This window comes from Pseudopodoces humilis, chromosome 3 (genome assembly GCF_049639895.1).
Source record: "Pseudopodoces humilis isolate 2021_Gansu_Grassland_sample_001 chromosome 3, ASM4963989v1, whole genome shotgun sequence".
NCBI classification, from domain to species: Eukaryota; Metazoa; Chordata; class Aves; order Passeriformes; family Paridae; genus Pseudopodoces; species Pseudopodoces humilis.
Window position 1 is genome coordinate 106,590,700 of NC_142202.1, and position 27,754 is coordinate 106,618,453.

At 40.4% G+C, this 27,754-nt stretch overlaps 1 protein-coding gene across 3 annotated transcripts in view; it reads left to right on the forward strand.

Moving 5' to 3' along the window:
* The window catches only part of KLHL29 (kelch like family member 29), a 391,153-nt gene that overhangs the window by 48,800 nt on the left and 314,599 nt on the right, over window positions 1-27,754 (forward strand). For all 3 annotated transcript variants that reach the window (XM_088052485.1, XM_088052486.1, XM_005521832.3), the window contains exon 2: window positions 16,844-16,950. The gene's annotated coding sequence lies outside the window, so the exon portion shown is untranslated. The remainder of the gene's footprint in view (window positions 1-16,843; window positions 16,951-27,754) is intronic.

The window sequence follows — 27,754 nt, forward strand, 5'->3', positions numbered from 1 at the left end:
AAATACAGCCTTAAGTTGATGAAATTAACTTTTCTTGATCCAAGAGATTAAATGTGGCTCTAAATTTTTAAGCAGAACCAGTTGCTGCAATTCTCCATCAAAGAAAATCTTGTGGACTTGAACGAGAAAGACTTACAGAGAGCATTCTCCTGGGGAAGCTGATTAGTTAATACTTGAGTAATATATTTTTCTTTCCTCTGCCCCTGCATCTCCAGACCTGAAACAACAGAAATGATTCCTAGATCAAAAGACCGCTTGAGTCCCTTTTATCGGACAAATATCATAAATGGTAGCTCTTAACTTTTCACTTGAGTAATGGCTCAGGATTTCACGATTCCTTTAATAAATTTAAAGTAGGTCATAATACCCACCACTTCATCCTTAAACTGGTATAAATCTTGGTTTTCAGAATTTTAATTACAGTGGCTGCTCCCATTAGGTGGTCTTGTTTCATGGCAGGATGCTAGACAGCTCTCTTGCTCTAAGTCATTTATGTGGACTGCGGCTATGTCTGTCAAACCATAATGAGCAATGAAAGAATGAAGAATGTTAATTTAACTGATGCTGCTTTTGCTGTTAACGTAAGTACCACCAGCTGCACCTCGTAAACATTTGCTGTTTGCTTGCCGTCGCTTTGCTGTTTAGCGAGGCCCCGTGTGATTGATAGAGGCAGAATCAGACTGATGGCTGGCGTGCAGCAACTTTTCTGAAGCGCTACTTCTCTGAATGCCTTTTTGTTGCAAGAGACAGCTCCTACATTTTAATTGCTTTTCAAGCTACCAAGTGCTGCTCGTGTCAAATGTGGATAATTGTTTTATGACATAAGGTGCTATAAATTAAGGAGAGGTCAGCATAGATAATGCGTGCATTACCTGCTGGAGGAGTGATGGTTGGGTAGAAGTGACACGTAGGAGATGCTCACATTGGCGTGCAGGGGTTCTCAGTGCTCACACACAGCTTCTTAAACAATAGGCCCTAATAGGAAAAGACTGGTTGCAACAATAGCAGTGCTTGAAATCACTTTATAATTAGAGAAATTACTGAATAATGCTGAACTCCACAAATGGCTTTTTTTCTGACCCATTAAGCATTCAGGTAAACATTCAGAATAAAGCTGCAGACCTTCATTCACCTGTCAGTTGTGGTGTGCACTCAGCAAAAGCACATTTTGTTCCTCTCTGGTGGGTCATTAAGAGGGTGATGGACCCCAGGAATTTGACACAGGCCACACGTGCTCCAGTGCAGCTCACTCAAAATCATCTTTCCTTCCTGCCCTTGCCTCACTGATTTAGGTGCTCCTGTACTACTTGGCATGAAGCTGCTTCTTATTGATGTCCTGTCCAGCTTTTTCTTCTTTGCCTTGATAGTTTCTTGAAGTGTCTTTCATCTCTAGCATAATTCCTTTCTCTCTCTATCCTTATATACCCAGTTGTTTTAGAGATGATTTACAGCACCTCTGTTTTTTGCGCCAAATGTATGTCAGGGTGAAATGCTGTAAATCAAAATGACTGCAGTCTTTAGGATTTAAATTATTTAGAGTTTAAACAAAGAAACAGTCATAGAAGTAATTGATTTCTTTTTGTTCTGTATTGCATATAATTTATTTTCATAATATATTCCAGTTAGTAATAACTGAAATGTTATGAATTGCAACTAAATACCTTCAATTTATACTACTTAAATTTATACCACTCTTTGCTAATTGTAATAATATGCTTTTATCTCTGCACACTACTAGGTTTTAAAGCTTTATATTCTCAAAGTAACAAATAAGGTACCTTTATTAAATTTTAACAGCTTAATCCATGGCAAGCCATATTCTTATTTTTTTTTATTGTACAACTACAGTCAGTGAAACTTGGTTTTGAGTAGAGATGGGAGAGATGCAGAAGAGAGTGGAACTGGTGGTTATGACGCACAGGACTGGATGGTTACGGTACAGACCACAGGCCAGGGTCTCATCCCTGCTTCTGGAATACTCCAGAGGAATGAGAACTGTAGTCACCATGGATAGAAACTTGTAAAACTTGACAAATTTGCGTATTGGATACCAGTATCCTCCTTGGGTCAAAACCTACCCCACAGCCTATATGCTTCTAGGCTTTAGAGTTAAGTTCCATTAATTTCAGAGAATTAAGTTTACATAAACTTCTGGTGCCTGTGCACTGAGATGCTGTAGTGAGATTTTTAAAAAATGCTTGCATGTAGTTCTAGGGACGTGAAGTGGTTATAGGGATTCATGCCTGCAAGGCTGTGATATTAGGCTATAACATCATTCCCACTTGGTTCCCTTTTTTCAGCCCGTGACTGAGAAATTAACTTTTCTTGGTCTTACATTCAGTGAATTAGTCCCAGTAAAGACAATACTTTGAGTAACAGCTGGCTGTGTTGAAACAAAATAAGAATGTACTTCTGGACAGCCTAGGTTGAAAAAAACAGGCTTCTTGAGAAAGATTACCAAAGAGAAGGACAAATATATTAGCAGTTGTGAAAGTAACTTACTTTACTTTTTAATACACAAACATGCTTGAGTTGACTTGAGATGTGTAGTTTCAGGTTTTTATCTTTTTGCTCATAATCTGAAGAGAATTCACTGATAGAAAATTAATAGAATGGTTTGGGTTGGTAGGGACTTTAAAGATCTAACACATACAATAAAATTTTCTTTAAACCTTAGTCTGTTTAAACCCTTATATTAAACCGAAGTTTTAATACTTTGTTTTTTAAATTAAATTTGAAATTATTACATTTTAATCTCATGTAACTGAGAAATATTTGTTTTAATAAAACTTAGTATGAATTTTATTATGCTTTCTGAAGGAAAAAAAAATTCCTTTTACTGTCTTGTAATAGTATTTCCATTTAGTGGATTGTTTAATTTATAGCCACTAAAAATAAAAGTATGTTTTGCATAACTCAAAAGATTGTTTTAATGGCCCGACAAAAAAAAATCCATTAAAATTTCATATCAGCTCCAAAGCAGGATGTTTCCATTTGCTATACAGTTTTTCTTTTGGTTACTTTTTTTTTCCCTAGTTCTTGACTATGGTGTGAGTAAACCAAAGAGAAGAACATGTGGGTGTAGTCAGGTCCTGTTTCCACTATTCCAGTGTGTAACTTCAGTAGGAGACCTGTCCTCTCCCTCAGTGTAGATTCCTCACCCTTTTTCCGTTGGCCAGCACAAGCTTTGAGTGGATGGAGGGAAGCAGATCCCATTTCCTTAGTCTGTGTGGGCCCCCAGCAGCTTTTCCAGTGCTGCTTTTAGCAGCAACCCTGAAAGTAGCTGATAACTTGAGCTGTGGTAGGAGGTGTCAGTGGTTAACGTTGGTTCCTCTCGCCACAGAACTGATTTGACACTCACACCTGAACAGAGCTTATGGAAGTGTTGAAGGGATAAGAGACCAAGCCAGCCATGGGTGTCCTTACCACCAAATATTTCTTTCATCTGGTTTCAAAGCAGTTGATGCTGCATTGATGCATCTACCCCCTGTAGACATACAAATATGTGCTGAGATATATGTATATGTATGTATGTATTTTATTTTTTTTTCTCCAAGATGCAAAACGTTGGGACAGTAAGTCTAACTGGGTTGTGTTCACCTTGGTTTTGTAGGCTGGAGATAAGAAAATGAACAAGGAGATACTCCAGCCTTCCAGCTCTTTCTATTATACTTCTCTTTATCCAGACTCCTCATGGGTTATCTGTCCACAGGGAGGCCATAAAGGTGGGATGAAATGGGTGAAACTCTCAGCTTCAGTACTCCTCTAACGAGTTGGTAGCAACATTTCTTCCTCTCTGGCACTGATCTAAGTTTTGCTTGAAACAGATCTACTGTGTGAAGAACAAGAGTGCTTCAGTGGATGAAATACTTCACGTTTAAAATGGAATGGGTGGAGAAAATTAACTTCTGCTGAATGAAAAAAAACCAACCCAATGACTTCTGATCATCTGTTAGAAATAGTATAAGTCAAGTCAGGCTGAATTAAGCAATCAACAAGTAACACTTCTGTTTTCAACAAGTTCACTTACCTCCTGCTAATTTTCATCAATATTCCAGATAATATGCTACTAACCATTCTTTTCCCACCTAGTTTGCTCAGTACTGGCAGATAATAGATGATCCTATTACAAATAGATTTGACATTGCATCCATGAGAATGTGAAAATTGGAGTTCCTCGTCATTATTTAAAATGTGTGCTCACTCACTCAAATGCGGTATAAGACTGTACTTTGGAGATAAAGTAGTCCAGATAGCTGGAAAGGCTGCTCCAGTGTCACCCAGGTTAATGTAGATGTATTATGTATTTAGATAGCCTATAGGAGGATAACTTTCTAGCAAGTGATTTGAACTGAATATACACTTGATCAGGACTCTCATTAATAACCCATGGCCACGCTTTTCTCCCGGTAAGAACTTACCCTTGCAATCACAAAGATTAATTCCGGGGCTGTCTATTGCAGTTTGGGAGAATGAGTCGAAAGAAATGGGTCATACAAACAGAGGTCTGTATAAACTGAACTCTAGATTAAGATCCTGCACTGTCCCTGATATTTTGATTAAAATGATCATTTTTTAAGTCACGTTTCTGGATCTTGGAACAATAGTGTTTTTCTCTGAAGGTGATGTGTGCTTGTTCACACTGCATCTCAGTGGAGGGTCTGGTGTCAAACTGTAATTTCAGTGCTTGAGATATCCGAGATAAATTGACTTCTTTCCATTAGGTTTGAGGTCATGTCCATGTTTCCATGAGAATTGCAGTAATGTCATCAGGAGTTAGTAACTGATGGATTGACACACAAAGTGGGATTTGATATGAAGGAGGGAGGAATCGGTTTAAAATGAGACAAGAAGTATTTTCTCTCATACTGGTAACTGGATTTCCCTGTTTTGATGGGTCATGAGAGACCAACATATTTGAAGTTCTTTGGAGAATAGACAACATCCATGGACTTTTACGAAATTCATTATTTTGCACATCTCTGAATCCCTGCAGCTGAGCAAAGAAATTTTGATAGACTTTATCCTAAACAGTGTGTACCCCTAGCATAGTGTTTGTGAAAGTGGTCTCAGACCAGAGAATTGTCTGGACTAGTCACTTGAAGGCAGGGAGTGTTTTCAGAGTCTCTGAATTCTGCATATGACAAATGTGGACTGTTGCAGTGAGGAGCATTTGGATGGAGGTGACAGGTGAGATGGAGAGCTTGCACCTGAAAAGTACATCACCAGAGAGCTGGAGCTGGGGAGAGAAGCCCTTTTTACTAATCCTGATATTGCTGCTAGGCTGTGAGTTAAAAAATGAGGATGTAAACAGCAGCATCTCTGGTGCTGGAGCATGATCATCGTACATTCTCTCTGTCATCAGCATATTCTCTATGTCAATAAATGGGAGTGTGGTTGTCTTATTCAAAGCCTTTGATGACAGGCTGCAGGACACTGCCTGAGGCTATAAGACAAATAACAGTAGTCTTCTCCGTGGGTGCTATCTGACTTGTAAAAATGAGTACCTTCCTGCCTGTGCCAGTGCTGGTTTGTTAGACACAGGCAGGCTCTCTGTGCAGCTGCTGAACTTGGTACGTGTTTCAGTCAGAGCTGTAAACAGGAGCGTCGAGGGAAGCGCACTACACTTTGTCTTCACAGATATGGCAAAGTGTGAGGAAGATGGCAGTAGTTTAATGCTGGAAAATTACTTGTTGTAATGCCTCAATTCAAAATTGTGTGGAGACTGTCTTCCAAGCTTATTCAGGAAGCTTGCTAGTTGGAAGGTACTGGGGGTACCAGTGGTGTGTCACCCACCTAGCATGCACCTAAAAATATGTGATGGCCAGGATAATATAAATCCTCTAAGAAATTTTTTTTTTTTTTCCATTTATCTTGTATGGAGGTATCTGTATGACTGCAAGCAGTGCAGACTGTCCTTAGGGAAGGTTAGTGCTCAGGCTACCCACTGCTGAAAGTTTCTTGGCACCATATGTAAAAAGCCTAAACCCTATGTTTTTGTATAACCTAATTCTTAAATTAAATCTAGCAGATCAATTTTAACAGCATGATCACCTCACACAATTGAATTAATTCTGTGATGTCATATGTGCTAAATTCAACAATTTGCATCTGGAGAGCAAATTCTCACTGTGAAGGAATTGCTTCTTTTTCCAGTTATTCTCATGGAATCCAAAGTTTGATTGACTGTAACCTGTGCACCTCCCACACTTCCTCTTCTGTCTTTGTTTGCTTTCTTTTCTCTAAAGAGGATCTTTTGTAACTGATCTGTTTGTTTTACTGTTTCTTTGACAAATTAAACCACAAGCCTTTTAGTGTTGCCATTGGGAGGTGGAGAGAGGGCATTTAGGGCTCCATTACTCTGGTGTGCTACTGGCAGTCAGCTTTGGAAGTTTGGTTCATTCCTTTGGAAGACTGGCCAAGATCTGTGCCTCGATGGTGTGAAGGCTTGACTCTTGTCATTTTAATAGTGAATTGGGATGTAATAAATGGGACAGCTTGTAAAGGGTTGAATAAGAGAGCTATAATTAATGCCAGTCAGCAGAGCTTCTGGAAAATAGATCCTGTCAAGCTAAGCTGGTACCTATCAAGTATTTTTAATGTGATTGCAAGTTTGATATTTATGGCTTCTACAAGGTATTTGACTTGGTGACACCATTTTGATTAAGAAACAAGAACAGTATAGAAACATAGGTCTAATTTGATTTTGCAGGTGTGAGCTTGCCCAACTTCAGCCATTTTCAATTTTGCACCCTCTCCTAAGCCAGTTGTCCTGGACTCCTTCAGAAGTCACTGGAGAGGAGAGAGGGCCATTGCTCCACCCTAAGTTGACAATAGGGGAGCATGATCTTGTAGGACAAAGCTCTCGTTGCCTGTGTCAACAATCTCTATGTAGATCCATAGGAGAACTTCAGGGAGGCTGTGCTAAATCTGGGTCTGACCATCTTGCAGACACCCCCAGAATGTTATGTTTAGGTCTGTCTATGCCTCTAGGAGGTAGATGAGATAGTGAGTAGATTAGATGTAGAGTGAAAGAGTGATGATGGTGGCTAAGGGTGAAAAAACACACCTCACAGCCACTAGGAATTCTTGCAGACATTCATTATGCTAATCCAAGAGAAAGAATTCATTAGCTTTTCTATTTGGGAAAGTTTAAGAAAGGAAGAGTCTTCAGTCTGTTTAACAAAAATATAGCAAGATTCATTGTCTAGAAATGAAAGGCAAGAAAACTCAAAATAAATAATGAAAAAAACACGCAAATAGGTTTTGACAGCCAGAGTAATTAATCACTAAAATCTTTTGTCAGCACCCAGAAGGCATCACTAGAACTTTGGTAACTGTGACAGTTTGGGGTTTTTTTCTTCCTGAAAAAGCAACAAATTTAGTCATGTGCCTTATAATGTGCAAGAGAATCAGACTGAGGTCAAAAAAAGACTGCTATGATTGTGCAGTCTGTTAAAAGTATGTTGGTCCCTGTGAAGAGGATATGGTTTTCCCTGTTCCAGTCAGGCTCTCAGAGCCTTATTTGCATAGGGATGTTGTGTTCCCCTGGTGTCTGGCGGTGTTAGTTCAGATCGTAAGAGAAGTGGCTGCTTTTGCCCTTTTGAGCACAGGCTGTTGTTTCCAAGCTGTGGTACTGTGCTCTCCCTTTCCTTTTTGTAGCATCAGACCTAACAGAATGAGCTGTCATCATCCCTCATGTCTCTGGTACATCATGAACCAAGTGCAGTTCCTGCTTGGTTTCTTGGCATTGTGCAAAGCTTCAGATAAGACGAGGAGGGACACAAAGACTCTGAAGAGCCAAGTACTTACTTTGCCACCATCCTGACTTTTTGCAGCAGCCTGATCCTATCCTGCTGCTCCCCAGCTGCCTAATAGGATCTCTCCCACACTACAAAAGGCATGATCTGGCTGCTCTTACATCACCTGCAGTTGGTTATGTTACCTGACTCTGCAGCAGTCTCTAAGAGTCTTACTAGAAGAGTAGGGCTTTGTATTAAAAAACATCAGGAAATGGAAAACCAACAGGTTTTGTTCTGCTTCTGTTGACTTTTGACAAATACCTGGAAAAGACATTGAACTGCAGAAAGTCAGTTCATGGTGTCAAAGAAGTTGAGGTCTTCTCAGTCTCAAATGTTTCAGTGCTTTGAATCTGAGTCTCTCCAGCTGCTTCAGTGAAGCATTGACATTGAGAAAATATGTTAGTCAAGCTGTCCTAAAACCTCAGTCTTTTAATCTCAATGCCTTCAAACTATTTCAGAAGAAGGTATCTTTGCTGGTCTTTGCTTCAACAAAGAAATAAAAGATGTTTCAACAAGTGCACTTCCTTGCCTGCTGCCTTTTAACTAAAAAGTTTAGAGGACTTTAGTCTAAAGTTGCCAGTGGAGGGGAACGTCAATATGTCCCACTCCTATCAGTTTCATGGTAGTGCCAGCAAGAGCTGGCAAGAGCCTAGAGCCTGGAGAGAGAATTGCAGGTCTGCAGGAGAACACCTGACTGCAAGTCAGCTTCCTCAGGGGCCCACCTTAATGTCACTGTGCAGATGTGGTGTGGGGAATATACAAGAGGAGTTAGACATGTGTGCATGCGGGGCTGTGATCTTACTGGCCTTGTGGAGAGGTGCCAGGATGGTTCCTGTGGCTGGAGTGTTGGAATAGAAGGATGTAGGCTCTTCAAGAAGTGCAGGAGGTAGAAATGAGAAAGAAGTGTTAATGGCCAACATGCTGGAGTGCATGGAGTTCTGCCTGGGGATTGATGAGAAGCTGTCTGAGAGTTTATGGGACAGGATTAAAGAGAGGGCAGGGACAAGTGATTTTTCTGCCTCGATCTTCACTGACAGGTGTTCCAGACCCACTGCATGAGTTGTAGAAGGCAAAGGCAGTGATTGAGAAAATTAAGAACCACCTTCTGTAGGAGATGATGAGTTTGAGAACATCTAAGGAAGCTGCAGGGGCACGAATCCAGGGGACCTGATGAAATGTGTCTGTAGGTTTCTTAGGGAACTGGTGGATGACATCACTAAACCACTGTCTACCATGTCTGTAAGTTGGGTGAATATCATGAAGTTCCCACTGACTGGAAAAGAGGAAACAGACTTCCCATTGGAAAAGGAAGACATGGGGAGCTATAAACCAGTCTGTCTTATCTCAGTGCCTGGCAAGGTCATGGAGCAGATTCTCCTGGAAACTATGTTGAGGCACATGGAAAATCACAAGGTAAGTGGTGGCCGCCAGCATGACTTCACTGAGAGCAAGTCATGCCTGACAAATCTGGTGACCTTCTATTATGGGGTTAAGAGTGTTGGTGGATAAGGAAGAACTACTGATGTAATCTACCTGGACTTATGCAAAGCATTTGATGCTGTTCCAAGTGACATTTTTGCCTCTGAACTGTGGAGGCGTGAATTTGGTGGCTGGACCACTTGATGGATAAAATTTGGCTGGTTGGTTGTGCTCAGAGCTGGGGTCGATGCGTCAATGTCCAGACCGAGAGCAGTGATGAGCTGCATTCCTCAGAGGTCAGTTTTGGGATTGGCTCTGTTTGACATCTTTGTTGGCAACATGGATAGTGGGACTGAGGCACCCTCAGCAGGTGTGCTGGTGACATGCTGGATGGGAGGGATGCCATGCTGAGGGGCCTGAACCGGCTGGAGAGGTGGTGCTGTGGGAACCTCATGAAGTTCAGCAAGGCCAAGCACAAGATTCTGCACCTAGATTAGGGCACTCACAAGCAGAAGTACAGGCTGGGTGGAGAATGGATTGTGAGCAGCCCTGTGGAGAAAGAGTTGGGAGTGCTTGTGGATGAGAGGCTGGGCAGGACCCAACAATGTGCACTTGCAAAGTCACCAAGGATCTTCCTCTTAGGGCCATGAAGACGATCAGAGGGCTGGAGGATCTCTCCTATGAAGAAAGAATTGGGGTTGTTTAGCCTGGAGAACAGAAGGTTACAGGGAGACTTTGTATGCCCCCTTGAGGTACTGGAAAGCAGCAGTAAGAAAGCTGGAGAGGGACTTCCTACAAGGGCATGTGGAACAGGACAAGAGGAAATGGTTTTAAACTGGAAGAGCAGATTTGGATTAAGTGTTCAAAAGAAATTTTTTACTGTGAGGATGGTGAGACACAGGTTGCCCAGAGAAGCTGTGGCTGTCCCATCCCTAGAAGTGTTCAAGGCTAGGTTTGGTGGCACTCTGAGCAATCTGGTCTAGTGGAAGGTGTCCCTGCCTGTGGCAGGGAGTGCAGCAAGATAATTTTTAAGGTCCCTTCTACCTACAGAATTCTGTGATTCTGTAACCTTCATCCAATCTCCACCAAATCCAATGGACTTCAGTGAATTGTGACGTTGACTCTACTTTAGGACAATCTACTTTTTCACTGGACTGTTATATGTTTGTCTGCAAAGAACCCTTGCTATTAGGGTTAAGAATTTTTAACTGAACATTTATGATCCATTAGAGCTCTTTAATTTTTGAATATAGTCTTTTCAGTGCTTTATTTTTGCATGCGAATATTTTACATATCTTTTTTTGAAGCCCAGACATATCAGCAGCTTTTCTTGAGCTTTTAATGGGAATTAAAAAATAAATAAACTGGGAATAAGTTAGAAGTTTTTACTTGCATCCTAATAGTGATCTCATTTTGAGTCTTAACTACAGCATGCCACAGAACTTAATGTCATCTGGATAAAGCAATTCTATATTTAACATGGTTTGGGGGAGGAATAGTGAATTACATACTCTAAGGATGGGCTCCTTAAGTGTCTGTCTGCAATTTTCTGCAACTTTGTTCAGCTGGGTTGGTGTGTATGCTTTAACTTCATTTACAGCATCAGCTAAAGGCCATTTAAAGAAAAGATGGGACTTGACAGACTATTAATGCTGGCTAGCTGATCTTCTAGGTCTGTAAACTCATTACTAACCTGTAATTTCTGTACCTCTTTTAGTGTTTTGAAAGCATTTTTTTAAATAGATAAAGTATCTGTAAATTATCTTGGCAAACTTTGTCATAATTGCTCATTGCATTTGAGTTTGCAAAAATAGCTTTGTTTATGATGTGATATTTTTAATGGCATATTTCACTGTTTCCATTTAAACTTCGAAGTGACATCTTTGTTTTTCCCCTTTAAAGAGCAGTATAATCCAGATGTCTGTCAAAAGAGTTGTTGATGTAGCATTTTATGAGTAATCCTTATGTTTGAGGTTTTTGTTTTGTCAGAACTGTTTGCCAAGCTCTTATGAACCTCCCCATGAATATTATTGATGTATACTTCCTTTTAAAGAAGTGATTCTCCAGGCAGGAATACAAACTAAACTGCCAGTTCTAAACCACAAATGTTTTCTCAAAAGTTATGTGATGTCACATAACTCTGAGGAGGAGTTAATTTGTCAGTGTAATGGAACAAGGGGAATACTGAGTGAATATTATTCTCCCCTCCCCTTTCCACTTATTAACCCTTTGAAACACAGGCCAGCATTTGAGTTTGGGGGACTTCAGCTGTTTCACAGTGACCTCAGGGGCTACTGTGTGTCTAAATCTTTGATTAGATGTTCACAGTTCCCAACCTGTTTTCAGAGAGATGAGTGGGATTGTGAGAAAATCAGTAAAACATACCAAGTAGCCTTAGGTATCTAGCAATTATAATTTCAAACCCAGAGCTGATGGTACAGTGATGCTCTCATTTGTTGCTGCTAAAAAGTTTTCTATAAATATTTGAACATTATGCGTGTGCAGACATCCTTCTCTAGTCATTTTTTCTTAGGTAGTTCCTTAGTTTATGTGGCTGTGGCTTAAATTCTTTGGACCTTAGTGAGGACTGGCAGCATTGCCAGGCTTTTCCCCAGCATTTCAGAATCCTTATGGCTTGCAAATGCCCTGGGATCTGCAGACCTCACAGCATTTTAGCTTGCGAATTAGTAGCTGGCTGGTTGCCAGTTTGGGAAAAGAGAGAGCTGTAAATTCTGTAGTAAATAATATATTAGGGTAAACATAACAAGAGTATTCTGCAGACATCATGGTGCAGAGCAGTCACTCCTTTCCATAAAGTCAGGTGGGACTTTGAAAGTGGATGCATCCTTCATTTCCAGCCCTGTGTTTTATTTTTCCTATCCCACCCTGCAACTCTTGGCTGCAGCTCTGCTGAACTTCAGAGCCTGTGTTGTAGCTCCTTGTAGGATCTGCAATTACTTTCTTCTCAGGCCACTTGCTTGACTTCTGGCAACAGTAGGACAACAGGTCACACCAGGCATTACAGAGTTTTTCATGCTAAACATGCTAAAGGTAACAAATGAAGATAGCACACACAGTTGTCCCCAGCCTGGCAGTGCTGACACCTTTGGTGTGTCAGTCTGTACTTACCTCTTATGTCCATACAGCCTCCCAGCTGTGCTGAGCTCAGCTGTTCCCAGTGACTGATTTGATTTGGCAGATACACTGCCTGTAGCACCCTTCTGCTGCCTGTAAAGCTTCCACGGAGCCTGCTTAGTAAGTGTTCATATTTGATGTTGGAGTAATTTTTATCCCCCTCCCTCTTGTTTGTTTTCCTTTGCCTTGTTTGTTTGCAAAGAGAGGGTGTTCCGTGCCTGGTATTTCATTCCTGTTCTTCAGCTCCTGCCCCAGGCTGTGGTACCTGACTTAGGAGAGGCTGTTTGCAGGGCAGAGCATCTTATAAAGTGCATTTTTAAAGCACTTTGTGCTTCAGAGTTGATTTATAGCTTGTCTGCACAGGCAGGCTTTCATAGAATATTTTTGTGTTAAACTTTTTTCTGGGTAATTAACCTACAATAACTATGTCCACATTCTTGGCTTCATCCTTCTTGTCCAAATACTTTTTTCAGCCACAGGTGAGACGTGGGAAGGCACTGCATGGAGCATTGCATCCTCACTGAGGTCCATGCTGTGCAGTTCTACTGTTAAATGATCTCTTATTCAGGGAGGCTCTGAACCAATGAGTCCCTCATTGCAGTACTGAATTGCCAAATATTGCTGCCTGCTCCTTGCCTTTCTTCAGATCTTCTGTATGGCTTTTGGATACTTCATCTGTGACAGCTAAGCTCTGAAACAGTGTATTGCTGCATAAGAAAAATGTTTTGGCTTGTATTATGGGGTGACATAGTATGAAATCATTGTCTCCCTCATTCTCTCTGCCTTTTGGAAGCTTCTTTTCTATTTTACTACTTAAAGATGAGCTTTCTGATAGCTGCTTGTGCTGTCACCATATCTCTTTGTTTGCTGGTGCAGCTGAACTCTTCTTTGGCCAACCCAGAACTGTAGAGGGGAGTCCAACTGATACAGCTCCTCTCTCCAAAAGACCCAGACCTGCTTCTCACTGATCAGGTCTTTCATGCCAAAGGTACTTCTGATTATTCCATCCCTTCATGAAGATACTCATCTTGATGACGGGTGAGCTGACACCAACTTTTCATACCATGGCCTGCAGCTGATTTAACCTGAAGAAAGAGCTCTCTGCTTAAGGAAGGAAGAGATGCAGTATCTAAAGTAGATAGCTTTAGTCCAGTTGCTTCAAGTCACTTAGTTTAGAAGCATAGGCACAGAGCAGAGTCCTTAACCTGTCCATTTTGCAGTAGTCAGGCTCCCAAAGGAGAGATAAGGCTGCTGCTGTAGGCTCCTGTAAGGCACCTTCAACTTCATGGCAATTAATACAGGGAATGCAGGTTTTACCTCTGTGCAGGGTACACTATGATGAGAGACAGCCTGGGTTTGCTGTTGAAAGCTCCTTGCTGTGTTTCTGCCTTTTCCAGTTTCAGTATTTTATTTTAGTGGTTCAAAACTGCCTGGCAGGTGTTGCTCCCTGGTACTACCTGCACAATGGTAACTGCAGTAAAGTTTTGGTAAGCTTAAAATCCTTTCTTATAAGCAGCCAAGGTTTTCTAAAGCAGGGGAAAGAAAACTCACCCAAATGCTAGTAAATCATGTAAGTTGCAGTATGATAAAGACCATTAAGTCTGTCTTTGTATTTCCCCAAGTAGTTTTTTACACTCCTCTGGAGCTGTGTGTCCAAGAGTAAGCAAACAGGTTTTGAACTGTGGCCTGTCTTTGTGTACCATTTTCATGGTGACAGGTAATTGCTTTTCTTGTTCCTTCTGATTCTTCTTTCTTCAGATGTCCCATATCCAGCTGTGAGTTCTGTTTTGCCTTTCTATATCAAACTGCTGTCTAGAGCCTGCAATGTGCTTTGTAAATATTCATGTCTTGCATTACTGAGGTGAGAGAGAAAACCATTTCCTTCATGTAAAACTGTCATTGGCTTCTCAGTCTTTTTCCCTATCTGAAACCCATTTTATTTTTATTAGTCTCAAATGTTTTTTTCCTGTTCTGAGAAGTTCTGGAACAAGAGTCCTGATATAGCTTTGAGAAGTAAGTGATTCCCTAAGGAGATCTTTCAGATTAGCTCTGGCCTAGTGTTGCCCTGGGAGATGGTGGGGTAACTATGATATGATGAGTCACTATGCAAAACAGAAACTGCTCCCTTGAGTAATTTCCCTTTTTTTTTCTTTCCATAAACTGCCTCATGAAAACAGTGCTCTTTTCAACAAACTTAAGGCAAAACAAAGAAAATAGTCCCTTTTTGTTTCAGCAATTTTAGGCCGTCCATGGTATTTTACTTAGTTATCTTCTGAAAGTCAGAAATGCTGAATTGAAAAGTCACAACAATGTATTCAAGAAGTGTTAAATAGATAAATAAGTAGACCAACTATTAGTAAAGCCTTAGCTCCAAAATGAGTCTAGACCTGTAAAGAATACAGCCTCAGGAAGAGCATGGAGCTCTGTTTGATGGAGTGAACCATAGTGTTGAGGAATAATGTGGACAAGATGTTTACATTTCCACACCTTCCCCAGCCTTTCATGTGCTTCCTCTTTTATCATATGTTTTCAAGCAACTAACCTGCAGCTGGCTAGTGGTTAGACAGCAGAGAGTTTTTTCTGCATGTAAACATTCTAAGTGTTACTAAATCAGAATGGTTTGGGTTAGATGTTGGTCAAGCAGCCTGTCCAGTGGAAGATGTTTTCTACCCATGGCAGGGGGCTTGGAACCATATGACCTTTAAGGTTCCTTCCCACCCAGAGGTGGCCTTGAACACTTTCAGGTCCATAGGAGATCTTGACTCTGATCTTCTCCCGTAGTGGGTGCTTCTTCATTTCCCCAGTCCCTGCCTGTGACTCGGGCAGTGTGGGGGGAGCACCTGTGTTTGAAGACTGATGCAGAAGAGTCGTTGAGTGTCTTAACTTTCTCCATATCCCAAGTAAATAGGTTTCCCATTTCTTTCTGGAAAGGGCCAACATTTTCACAAGTCTTCCCTGTTGTCACAAAATACCTATAGAAGCATTTGTTGGTGCCCTTGACGTCCTTGGCCAGTTTTAGTTCTGTCAGCACTTCAGCTTTCCTAACCTGATTTGGGGTGTCATTCATCTGGCCCTAATCTCATCATCGTAAATTTCTTTTTAGTGGTTTGATCTTTTTTCTTTTTTCCCTCGTTTCTCAGGCTGATGGTGCGTTGTGCCTTTCAGCCAGTTCTCATTACAGATCATTCATTGCAGCATGAGCCATTTGGTCAGCTAGTCAAGCCAAAGTTGCTATATGCTTCATTTGCAGAAATATAGTAGGAATTTAGCAGTTTTATTAAACTCTTAATGGAGCTCATTGCCTGACTGATCCACAAAGTGACCTTGGATAAGTCATTCAGTTCTTCTGTGTGCTTTGTACCCTTACCATCCTCACCTTCACCACACCTCTTTGGGCTGTAAATATTCAGCATTGAAATAGTTTGTCTTTCACAAGGGAAATTATTTGGTCAGGCTATTCAAACATAGCAAAAGTCATACAAATATTCTGAAAAAATATCCTAACAGGGCAGGGGGAGAACTTCTAAGGGGATCTTTTGCATGCTAAACTTTCCATAGCTAGCAGGTTGGATTATTGAAGTGTAACTCCACCACTTCAAAATTACTGTAAATACACAAAAATCAAGTTTATATAAAATGGAAAAAGGCTTCAACTGAGGTAATGGGACAGAAGCCCTGATTGCATTGCAGAGTGAAGTGCACTGTAAACTTGAGATTCAGATTCTGTCAACTCAATTACATGTATGCAGCAATCTTGTCATTGTAGAATCTTCTTGGTAGAAACTGACACGTTAGTGCTAAAAACGTGAAATCAATAGGCACAGTTACATCCACTTAAAAAAAAATTGTATTGATCTGCAGATAACGACAGCAGTTCATTCTTGCAGGATTACATGCCACTTCCTGTCATAAAGATTACTTCAATATGTATTGCATCTGAGATGAAGAATGTCGGGATAAAACTGCTTTACTTTAATGAATAGTCATTTTATTCTGTGCATTAAAATGAGATATATTCCTTTAAATTTATCTCCCAGGATTATTTTGATTTCATGGGCAAACTCTGTGTTACCAATGACTCTAGAACACTATTAAACTTTTAAATAGTCTTAGATTGCCTTGTTTTTGCAAGTGCTTGAACTCATACTCTCTTTGATAGCAACTAATTAAGCAAAATATCGTGTTCTTTCTGGTCTCCTCCACATCCTCGATTAGAGGGTTAACACCATGTTATCTTGGGTATTAGATGTTCTTTGCTAAACCCTGAGTGCCTACCAGGATCTAACTCTCTGTGCTTTGTAACGGATTTCTGTCGCCTTCTGGGATTTAAGTTCTCTGTGCTGATCATGGTGGTCTCCCATTGAGCAGTTTTTTTCTTTTTTTTTTCTTTTTTTTTCTGGTGCTATGATTCATTTGAAGCCTATTCTCATTACACATAGGTGATTTCATCTTTGTGTGTTAAATTAACTCTTTTCAACTCTTTCTAGGTAATCTGGCTTCTCAGAAATCTTCTGCTAAATGCAAGGGTTTGCTGTCCTGTTTACCGACTGTTACACCTGAGGCTGATTTTGATACAGATTGTGAATATCACAGGGTAAGTGTGCAGATGTCTCTTTTTTCTTGGTGATTTTTCTTTCATGGTCTTTTCCTTGCTTGCACAAACACAATTTGGGCATTGTACTTCCTTTCAGTAGCTGCAGCAAGTCCCTATTGCAGCGCATGCAACTAAGCATCTGTGTTATAATAGAAAAATATTTAAATATAGTAAATCCTAATGCTGTAGACTTGATCAGGAGTTTTTGAATTTGGTGGTGTAGCTCCAAGAGGGTGGAAAGTTTTTTGTGCATATAGGCCTAGACTCATGAGGCCATATCTTATTAAAGGGTAAAAAGGTGTAAGAGGCTTATTTGGGTGTAGTGAACTTTGAGTTTTAAGCTGATAAAAGTGCATGTATTTTTATATTACAAATGAAACATTCTTCATAATGTACATAGCTAAAATACCTGTGAAGTTTGCAAGATTGAGTTCAAATATTTGGAAAAGGGAGATTAAAGGTTAGTTTCTTGGGGGCATGGTGAGGGAGAAGAACTGATTCCCTCTCCTATCCATATCCACTATGCTTATTACAGTAGAAACTTAAATACTTGACTTCATTGTTGACTGACTCTTGTGGAATTTTTCACCTCCTGCCTATGGGAGGAAAGTTCAATTTTGTGAACAGAGATTTGATTTTTCTATTTTTTTTTTTTTTGTCTCTTCCTCAGTCTTAATCCCACCTGCTATTTTTCTTGCTTATTCCCTTTTCTAGGTTCTTTTTGTACTTCTCTGTTTTTTCATTATGGAGCTAATCCTGTGCCTTTATGCTGTTTCTTGTTCTCTTTGCCTCCTTTGACCAGCTTTCTGGCTTCTTCCATCCGAATACATAATTTTTTGGGCTAATACAGGCTGGAAGACACCTGTGCAGATATCTAGTCCAGTCTCCTGCTCAGAGCAAGGTCACTTTTAAAGCAGGTTGCTGGGGACCATATACAGTTGAGTTTTGAATATCTCCAAGAAAGCAGACTCCAAAACTTTGTTAGACCCCTGTTACCATGTTTCACCACCTTGTGAAGGATATTGTCTTCATTTATAACCTGAATTTTCGTTGTTACAGCTTTGTCGTTCTTTGCATATCACTGCCCTTTCAAGAATAGGCTCACTCTATTCTCTCTGGGGAACTGGAAAACACAGTGAGATCTGGGGGAGGCCTCTGTTCTAGCCACTGCTATCCTCCATTGGGCTTTCTCCAATATGTCAAAGCCTTCTTATTCTGGAGGGCTCACAATCCTGCAGGAAAGGGGAGGATTGCTTCCCTGGGCCTGCTGGCTGTGCTCTCACCAGCACAGCTCAGAATGAACACACAGGTTTTTTTCAAGGGTGTGTTGCTGGCTCAGATTGTACCCGCTGTCTGTCAAGACCACCAGGTCCCATATTATTTTATTTTTCATGTTTTCAGTTTGTTTACTCCTTCTCAGACACTGTGATGCATTCCTTATTTCCAGCATTTGCTTTTCCTTCATGGGATTCCTTATTGAACACCTCAGTATCCCCAGTGCACCTTCATCATAATGTTTCTGGCAACCTCTTCCCATAAATGTGCATGAGCTACGCTTCGGAAATAGTGAAACACTCTAGGAAATTGGTTTATTTCCATGAGTAGCTAGCTTAAAGCTTTCCATGTAGCTTTGATAATTTAAAATTCTTTCTCAATTCCTGTCATTAGTATATTCACAATAGGTCAGGAAATTGTGTGTATGCTTGGGTGTGTACAAGTGTGCATGAGAGAGTGTATTTAATACTTTTTTCTGTACTGCCAGTACAGAATGAGTACAGCCGTGAATAGTGTATATAATAATATGTATCTGAAACTTGCTGGAAATTGAGTCTGAATTATGAACAAGACTTACTTTATATTCCTTCTTTATGTTTGTCCCTGTATGTGTGTGTGTGAAGCTACAAATTGCAGATATCAACAACTGTAATTGTAGTGGTGGTTAAATCAAATGTTCTGCTCTTTTTCTTTTTTTGGTGGCCCTCATGATGAGTAATGTCTGCTTTTCCTGTATTTTAATAGAGCATGTATGTTGGGAGATGTGCCAGAGAAGAAACACTCAGGAATACAGTCTCAGCCCTAGCTTGACATGATGATCAGGTGGTTCTTGGGGAAAGGAGTTGTAGTCCTGTGCTCCTGAAAGCTTTGCTGTGTGATTCCTTAGGGGAAGGACCAAGAGGATGTCAGTAGTCCAGTGCTGAGATCATCGTTACCAGATTGGCCAGGGTGGTTGGCGCTCCTGTACAAATCCCTGTTTACATCTGCCAAAGAGAACAAAAGAGTGCATTGAGAGGGCAAGTGGAACAAAGAGGGTTAAACATACTAAGTCAGGGGATAAAAGAACTGAGCAGAAAATAGGAGAAATGGAAAGGAAAAGAAAATGTACAGAAGGGAGGATGAGGACTTCAACTTGCAACAAAGTGTGTTGGTTTTAATTCAGAGAAGTGTTGTCCAACTTGAGAAGAAGTGTTACACTAGTGCAGCTCATATGGTGATGAGTGACAGTTTAATTCACTTTCTGTGTTGGGGAATGTCTAGTAAATCTGGCTTGTGATAAGTTGCCACATTGCCTAGTCACATCAGCATGAAATGTCTGGGATAATCTTAGGTTGAATAGTTACTGCAAAGTGATTCCATTGGGCTGTGGGATGCCCATGGGCGTTTCTGCCACGGTGGCTGTGATCTGGTTATACAACATATATGTAACAAAAGAATTAAAAAAAACTAGTAATTTGGAAATGAGAAGCTAAGTGTGTCCAGGCCTCCTCTTGGAAGCTTCTGTTGCATGTGAGAAATTATTTGAAAAGGCTATGATTTCCAGGGTGGACTCTTCCTGTTTCCTTCTGGTAGCAAGCTGCACGTAGGAGTTGCACACTTGTCTGTCTCACCCGTTTTTGGATATTCCTAGCTCAGCTCTTCCCCTTAAAAGGCCTTTTAACTCAGTTTTTCTGAAGGATATAAATAGTATTTCTGCATGTTGACTGTAGCCCTGTATATCCTGACAGTCACGTGTGGTTGCAGTTTTTGTATTCCAGTTGAAGAAGTACTTAACCCCAGTGTTTTCTGGTTCAAACTGAATTAATTTTCACCATATGCAGCACCTCTTACGATAGTGCGGGTGGCGGGGAGGAATTTGAAATGATGTTGAGAGCTGTTTTGGTGATGAAGTTATTAAAATAACTGTGGGTCTTCCTGCACAGCAGACTGATTGTTTTTTGGAGTATTTCTTAGGAGGAGAGGTCAGGATGTGTGTAAACTCCAAGCAAGACCTCAAATGTGTGTTTAGGAGCTTTAACACAGTGATTGTGTTTTGCTTTTCATTTTTCACAGTTTTCAAGTGGGTGAAAGCAAAGATTTGGATTTGTTCCATTTTATCCGTTTCAGGGGAAGGAGCAAGCCAAATAAAGTAAAAAAAGTTAGTCACAGATATCTGGGGTCACACTGCTTGGGTGAATTTGTGATAAGCTTTGGGATGCAGCAGAGAAACCAAATAGCAACCTCACTTGTCTTTGGGATGGTATTCAAAGAACAGTTCAGTTTGGGAATAACCTTGGAGGGATTATCTTAAATCAGGCAAACTGCAGAGGCAGGGCAGGTTGTTGAGGGCTGTGTCCAAGTCCTTTAATACCCCTGAGGATTAGGGCTCTGCAGCCTCCCCACACAGCCATTCTGCTGCTTAAGCATCTGCTCTGAATCCATCTTCCTTATTCCTTACTGGATTTTCCTTGATGCAGCTTGCACCTGTTGCCTCTCTTACTGCACACCCCAGGAAGATTCTGGCTCACCACATGCTCCACACCTTTAACCATCCACTAAATCGTGACAAACTGGAGACGTATAATTATAAAAAGCTCAGATTGGTGCTTCCCAACCACCTATGAATCAGGCAGTATTTTTTGAGTTTCCATCCATTTAACAGCATCTGTGTTGGGGTTTGGGGATTTATTTTGGGTTGTGGGTTGTTTTTGGTTTATTTTGTTGTTGGGTTTGTTTGTGTTTTTTGAGGGGGGATTGTTTGTGGTTTTTTTGTTTGGGTTTTTTGTTATTTTTTGTTATTTTTTTTTCTGAAAGAGGACTCTGATTTTACTGCGCTGTTATGTCAGGGAGCAAGGATGGAGTGAGGCAACAGACAACACACACTCCTAACAGTTCTGTAGATGCCAAAACAAAAACACCTGTGCTTGTTTCTGCCTGTAGATAATACATGTCAAATAGACATGGATTTAGTCACAGAGCTTGGAGTTGGATATAGTTTCTGTTCCTGTCTCTTCCACAGCTGTCTTAGTAATAGCTGTACCTCAACTTCCATGCCTTTAAAACAGAGATTATGCACTCTTATTCACAGGAATTCTACAAGTCCTACAGTAACTTAAATGCTTTCAGTTACTTAGGAGAAAACTGCTCTAAAAAAGGTTAAAATATGTATTTACATGGTATAAACTGTATGTCTGTACTTGCACAGGTTTATGCTAACTCCATACTCTTTGTAGGCTGTGTCGTGGTTTTAAACCAGTAACAAAAAAAAAAAATAAAATTACTTATTTCTTGCTGTGAGATATGGATTAGAACAAGAGCAAAACAGGCATAAAACTTAAAAGGAATAAAGAAAGTTTATTAACAAACTACAATAATAAGAACACCAGAATAAACTTCCAGAAAACCCCTTTTTATCCTCTACTACTCACTATTCCTTTGTTTACATGACAACAGAGACAAAAACTTTGGAACTTTGATGGTTAAAACAGTCTCAATTCCTGCTACAGTCTTTTCATCAGTCTTTGTAGAGAAACAGAAGTCTCTTTCTGTTAATTTAGGAAGTTTCTCACAAGAAAACTATTTTTGTTATAGTTTTCTATTGCCCTGATGTCAGCTGCCCAGAACTGCTGTTATCAGAGCTCACTCCTCCCATTTCACATCACTCTGAGGTGTGTATGGGCCATGAGTCTAGGGATGGCATTTTAAGGATGAGTTATTTAAAGGCAAAAGTCTTCATCTGTCTCTGTGAGCTTCACCAGAAAACAGTTTTTCTCACTGCCCCCCAAGGCTTCAAATTTTCGCTTCACTGTTTCCAGCACTTCACTGTATCACAATCTCTCTACTTTTTACTCAAAATTTACACTTTGAACACTCTATTCTTCCTTATATACTGTCATGAATTAAAGGAGTTTTTTCAAGACTTTATTGTCCATTTCCATAGCTTCAACAGAAAGGTATTTCAGCTCATAAATGCATCTTCTTATTCTCTACTTTTTCTGAAACTTATTTTCTTTACTGTCTCTGATAGTTTTATAAAGTTTCTTTTCATGTTGATCACTCTCTTTCTCTCTCTGGATAAAAGGATTAATCTGCAAGTCTCATCTGGGTAATGAAAAGTTTAAAATCTTGCCCAGGCTTTGTAGATGGCTCTGTGACCTCTGCCGGTGCAGGAGCTGGAGCTGTCTTTGATAGAAGATTCTTCATGGCTGTTCTAGAAAGTGTAGTCGCCGCTTTAGCCCGCCGCAGGTCCAGAGCTTTTTCTCTTTCTTTACTCGGCAGTCCCTGGTGAACTCCGTCACTGCAGCCGAGCCAGGAACCGGCCCGGCCCAGCCAGAGCTCAGGGCAAGCCCCGCAGGCCCCATCTCCCGGCTGGGAGCCGCGGCAGGCCCAGCCCAGCCCCCGCCTGGCCGGGCAGAGAGCGGGAGGCCGGAGCTCTGTTACCTTTCACAGCCAGGAAACAAAGAGAACCTAAGTGCCTTGACTTTACATCTTAAAGTAGGGTTCACAAGTTGATCTCCTTTTTCAATAGTTAAAACTGCTGTCAATTCCCAGTAATGACCAATAATTGGTCAGGAGAAGAAACTCCTTTCAGTCCCCAGCAACTTCAACTTCCTTAGCTCTCACAACCACCTTAAAGGTAAAGTCATCCCATGACAGGCTGTTATTCTGTAATGTGTTGTGTTACTGTACAAATTGGATGCTTTTATCCACATGATGTGTTGGAAATCAAAGGTGACACGTAGAGGGGTTGTTAGGATAGCCTTTTTCACACAGAAGATTTGGAAGTAGAAACAAAGCTTAGAAACTTGATTCTTTTAAAAAGTAAGTTCTTACATAAAAGCAGTTAAGTATTCTTTCTGTCAAGTTTAATAATAATGAGCTTTTTGGTGCTGGGATGAGTGATAATTGCAAATGGCAAAAAGTCATCAGAATGTTGTTGCTCTGATTGCAGATTTTATTAATCGTAAAAGAAATTATTCACCTAGAAAGGCTCTTTTTTAAGTGCTCATTTACATAAAGATTTGCTGCCTAATTTATTTTGTTAAAAAAAATTAAAAAACCACAAAACCCCACAACCAGGGACCTACACAAGCGTAGTCCTGTCCTTCTCATCTAGATTGCTTAAAATGTCATTTGTCTTCCTTCTTACCTGTGGCACCAATCTTAATTTTGCCTCCTCTTTCTCAGAAATGTACATGAAGTTTCTTGGAATTATTTTGTAGTTGAGTACTATGCATCTTCCCTGCATGAATTTCCTCCACATTTAAAAAGGATATTTTATCTTTTATGAATGACTTCTTGGGTAGATGAGTTGTTTGACCCTTTACATGTTTCTGATCTCATGATGTGTTGGGATTTGCAGATGTAAATTAAATTTTCATCTGTTTTCTCCCACTCCTTTTATGTTGTTTTCAGCGTGAGTCTTGAGTTAATAAAAAAATGGAGCACATCCTTCACTGTAAGAATACAATTAGTCAGTGAGCCTGCCCTGTGAGCTTAAAACAGGGTACATGGTAAAGTATCTCTTTAACTGGGGTTTTGGATGGTAAACTCTTTGGGGTAATGGTGCAGCCTTTACATGCTTCTGCTAGAGAATTCATACAGAGAACATTGCTACGGCATGAATATTCAACAGCTGCCTGCCCCTTATTCCTTATGCTGAAATATTAATACAGCAGTGATTCTTCACCTAATCATGCCGAGATCAGGTGTGTGTGAGTAATCCTGCTGACAATATCCCAGTATCCTGCACACACCCCAGCCTTTTTGTGGGATCACGCCTTCCTGGACCATGCTGAACACCGATTGCTCTCAGTAAATCCTCAACTGCTGTTGCTAAAATGATGATGGGCTCTGCTCCTGGCTGTGTGCCACCAGGTCACCCTTTCAGCCTGCAGAAGGACAATAACTCCAAGGGGGCAATAAAGCTGCTACTCATCATAGCAAAAGAGAGTTCAGATGTGCAGATGGAGAAGCACTTTACTATAATACCCATCATGACAAAGCTTGTCTTTGAATTTTCCAGTACCAGATTGAGATCCTTCCCCTGGCATTGTTATCACCTGGGCCTTTTCAGGGCTGGGTTGTAGGAGAGCTTGTGACAAATCCTCTAAGGAAGTACAGAATTCCTGTGCCCTGCCATGCTTTGGGCTGTAACTTGAAAACAGGATTTCACAGGATTGATGTGGCAGACTTCTCAGTCTATTTTCTAAACTAATATTTAAAGTCTGCCCCACTAATTCTGGTCTCCAGGTTGGCTGTTGAAGCTCTGATATATTTTAACACAAAATTATGCAGGCTGAAGTGAAGTTGGGTATGGTAGTGGAGCAGATTCTTCTGTTTCATGTGTATTTGAAAGCTGAGAAAGCTTCTGCTGAAGTCAGACAACACTGGCTTGTCAAATTGCTCACGAACTAAAAGATTGCTCTTGGATGGAATTAATTTGCAGTATCTCATTTACTATCTTAGTTTTGTCATGAATTTCCCCTACTCGGCAGCCTGAAATGCCAAGTGAAAAAGTGTGTCACTGGGAGATAATATAATATATTAAGAAAATGTTATTGATCACAGTATGCTTTTACTGGAAGATGACTTTTTCTGACCGGAACACAAGGGACTTTGCCTTGTTATAGTAGGAAAATGTATTGTAATATGCAAACAGGATTATTGTTAAGGTCACAGCAACTTTGTTTTTACATTCCACTTCTTCTGGAAGCGAGCTTCTCCCCAACTAATGCTGTCAGTTGGGCTAGAGTGAGAACAATTTCAGTTTTGAACTTTCAAGCAAGAGATTGCAGCAAGTGTTCTTCATTTTTGAAGTTAGGAATAAATATTCTTTTCTGCATCACCAAAGGTCAGGACTGTAATTCGACAGAGATTACTGTAAGCATTTCATTATGATGATGGACTGCTTTGTGGTGATTCTTTGTCATAATAAATTAATTTAGATTTCCTCATCACACATGTGTTTTATATGTACCTTACAGAAAAAAAAAGTTGCATATTGGGGTGTAAAGTGGCTTCCACAAACAAGGACTATGAGGCACTTAATTTTTCTATGTAATGTGGGAAGATTAGCCAGGTAGAAGAGTCCATGTTGCTCACAGACATCTTATGTGGGTCTAAGGACATAACTGCTCTGCAAAGCATGAAGGCAGAAATTTGTGATGGGATGCCCAGTACAACTTCACAACAAGGACGCTTTAAAACATGTTTGATTTAAAGAGGACTTCCACTGCATAAACAGTAACTCAGAGCCATTAAAATCCTGCTTTCAGTGAGGTTGCTTTTTGCTGAAGGGCTCAAAATTTCCCCTCAAGGGTATGCATGCCATTAAGATGATAATTCTTAAGTTATTTTGAGCTATTTCTAAGGAAAGTCATCCAGAGAATATTCTGCAAAACTTTACTCTTCACCAAATCTTATCTCTGTGTGATACAAGTTATAGTAGTAGCCATGTTAATTTACACTGGAGACACAAACTCTCTTGAAATAAATCAGTGAGGGTTGCGCTGCAAATCCAAGAATATTGTCTTTTCTCTGTTAGTTTTCCTTTTGCCCTGCTCCACTTGCAACATATCCCTCCAGTGGTTTTCTCTGTTTTTGTTGCAATAAATCTCCACTTCAGTGAATTTGAAGATACAAACCTGACTGCAGAAATTAATCTCTGGTACAGTAGTGGGTTTCTAACCTGCTCAAGGTTTCCACATGGCAAAATGATTTCTTCACTTTAAGAAACCATTTCCTACACAGGCAAAGCACTATTACTAAAATGGCTGTTATATTCCGAAATTTAATTGTATTTCTTTGCTGCTTTTTCTAATTCAGTTTGTACAATGAGAAATTGACATAAATCAGAGGAACAGTCGTTAGTTGTGCAGGACTTATTTCCCTGGTCCCCTTTTGCAGACTGCTCTTCTAAAATGTGCAGGAGAGATACCACTTGTGTTATAAGAGCAAGCAGAATGGAACAGTTTAGATTTTGGCTTTTGAAAGAGGAAAAACAAACACAAGTCCCTAGATTTTCTTATTTTACCCTTTTTGGCTGTAGGAGTTTGCTATGGTTTATTTAGCACAAGAAACATGACTTGACATGCAAGTGTAGTAAAGGTTAATTGTTGGACTTCCCGCAAGAATTAATCCATTGTTTTTACTTAGGATGTTTAAAAATACACAAAATACTTTCTGTTTTCCTTCATGGCTTAAAGAGAAGCAGAGTTACTACCATCACTTCACTTCCCAGTCCCTATGGGGCCTTGGTTTAAGGCAGCTTGGCTCTCAGGATCAGCTCAGGTTGTGCGGATGTCTGCCCTGTGGGACTCGTGCTCCTAAAGATGCTTTATGTTGCCACATGTTTCCCTGCTACTTGGCAGGAAAACGATGCTCAGCTTTTGTAATTCTCTTCGTCTTCCCAAGATGTGCCAGAGCTCACCCTGCTCACAAAGCCTGTCTTGTGCAGACACGAGTCTTCAAAATGCAGTGGCAGTTCAGGACGGCTGGGAATGTGTCCCCGTCAGCTGCGTTCAGTAAGGATAGGTAGAGTTTCAACATGTGTTGTTTAAAAACAACTCTATCAACACAGCTGTTCAGCATTTCCTTGCAACCTTTTGTGATTAGTTCTTCAGAATGCTGTTTAAAATACCATTAGAATCAGCTACATCTGGCCAGCCCCTTGGATGAACTCAAGTATTAGTTTGGTCTGCTAGAAAAGATTAATTATTTACATGTAAATCCATTTGGTTTTCATGTTCCCTATCTTCATGAACTGAAAGATGAGTGGAGGGAGAGAGGAAAAAGAGGAACCTCATGGGAGAACGATTTGTGCTGTTGAAATCATAGCTAAGTTGTTTTATTTGTTTTTTTAATGGTTCTTGGTGGGCACAGTAAATACAGGGAAGGTATCGTTCACTTTTACTGCATCTTGTGCTGAATGTGAGAATTCAGTAGTAAGCAGAAAAGACAAAAGTCTATAAAATCCCTTTGTATGTTTGTATAAGAGTTTGATATAATGACATGAAAGATATCTCTTAATCTATGCATGTAATTGTAATGCAGTAAAGAACAGCTTCTCTGCTTATGAGCATGTGTGCGAAAACGCTTATGCTTAACGTTTATGGGGACACAAAGAGGTGGTTCTTGAAGAGCAGAAAAGGCTTTCTAATTTGTTTTTCCTGCTTATAGGAGTTCTGTTTTTTTTTAAAAAAAAGTCTTTTACACAGAAGAGGTAAATTGATAAATTGGAAGAGGTGGTGGTATTGTGGTAGAAAGATCATGGCCAGATTTGAATCTTCCCTTGTTCAGTCATAAACCTGCTCCTGGGCTGCTTCACATCCCCGTGAGACGTGGCTCTCTACAGCGTGAATTTGAATAATAGAGTTGCCATTAGAGTCCAACATAAAAAAGATGATTGGCTGTGTGCTTGATTTACGGGAAGGCAGAAGTGGTGAAGTATACAGTACACCAGGGGATATTTATGCTGCTAATGCTTAAAACACAGCCCAGTGTTCTGCGCACTGTAGATGCTTTCAAATGGCAAAAACAAAGGTGCGAA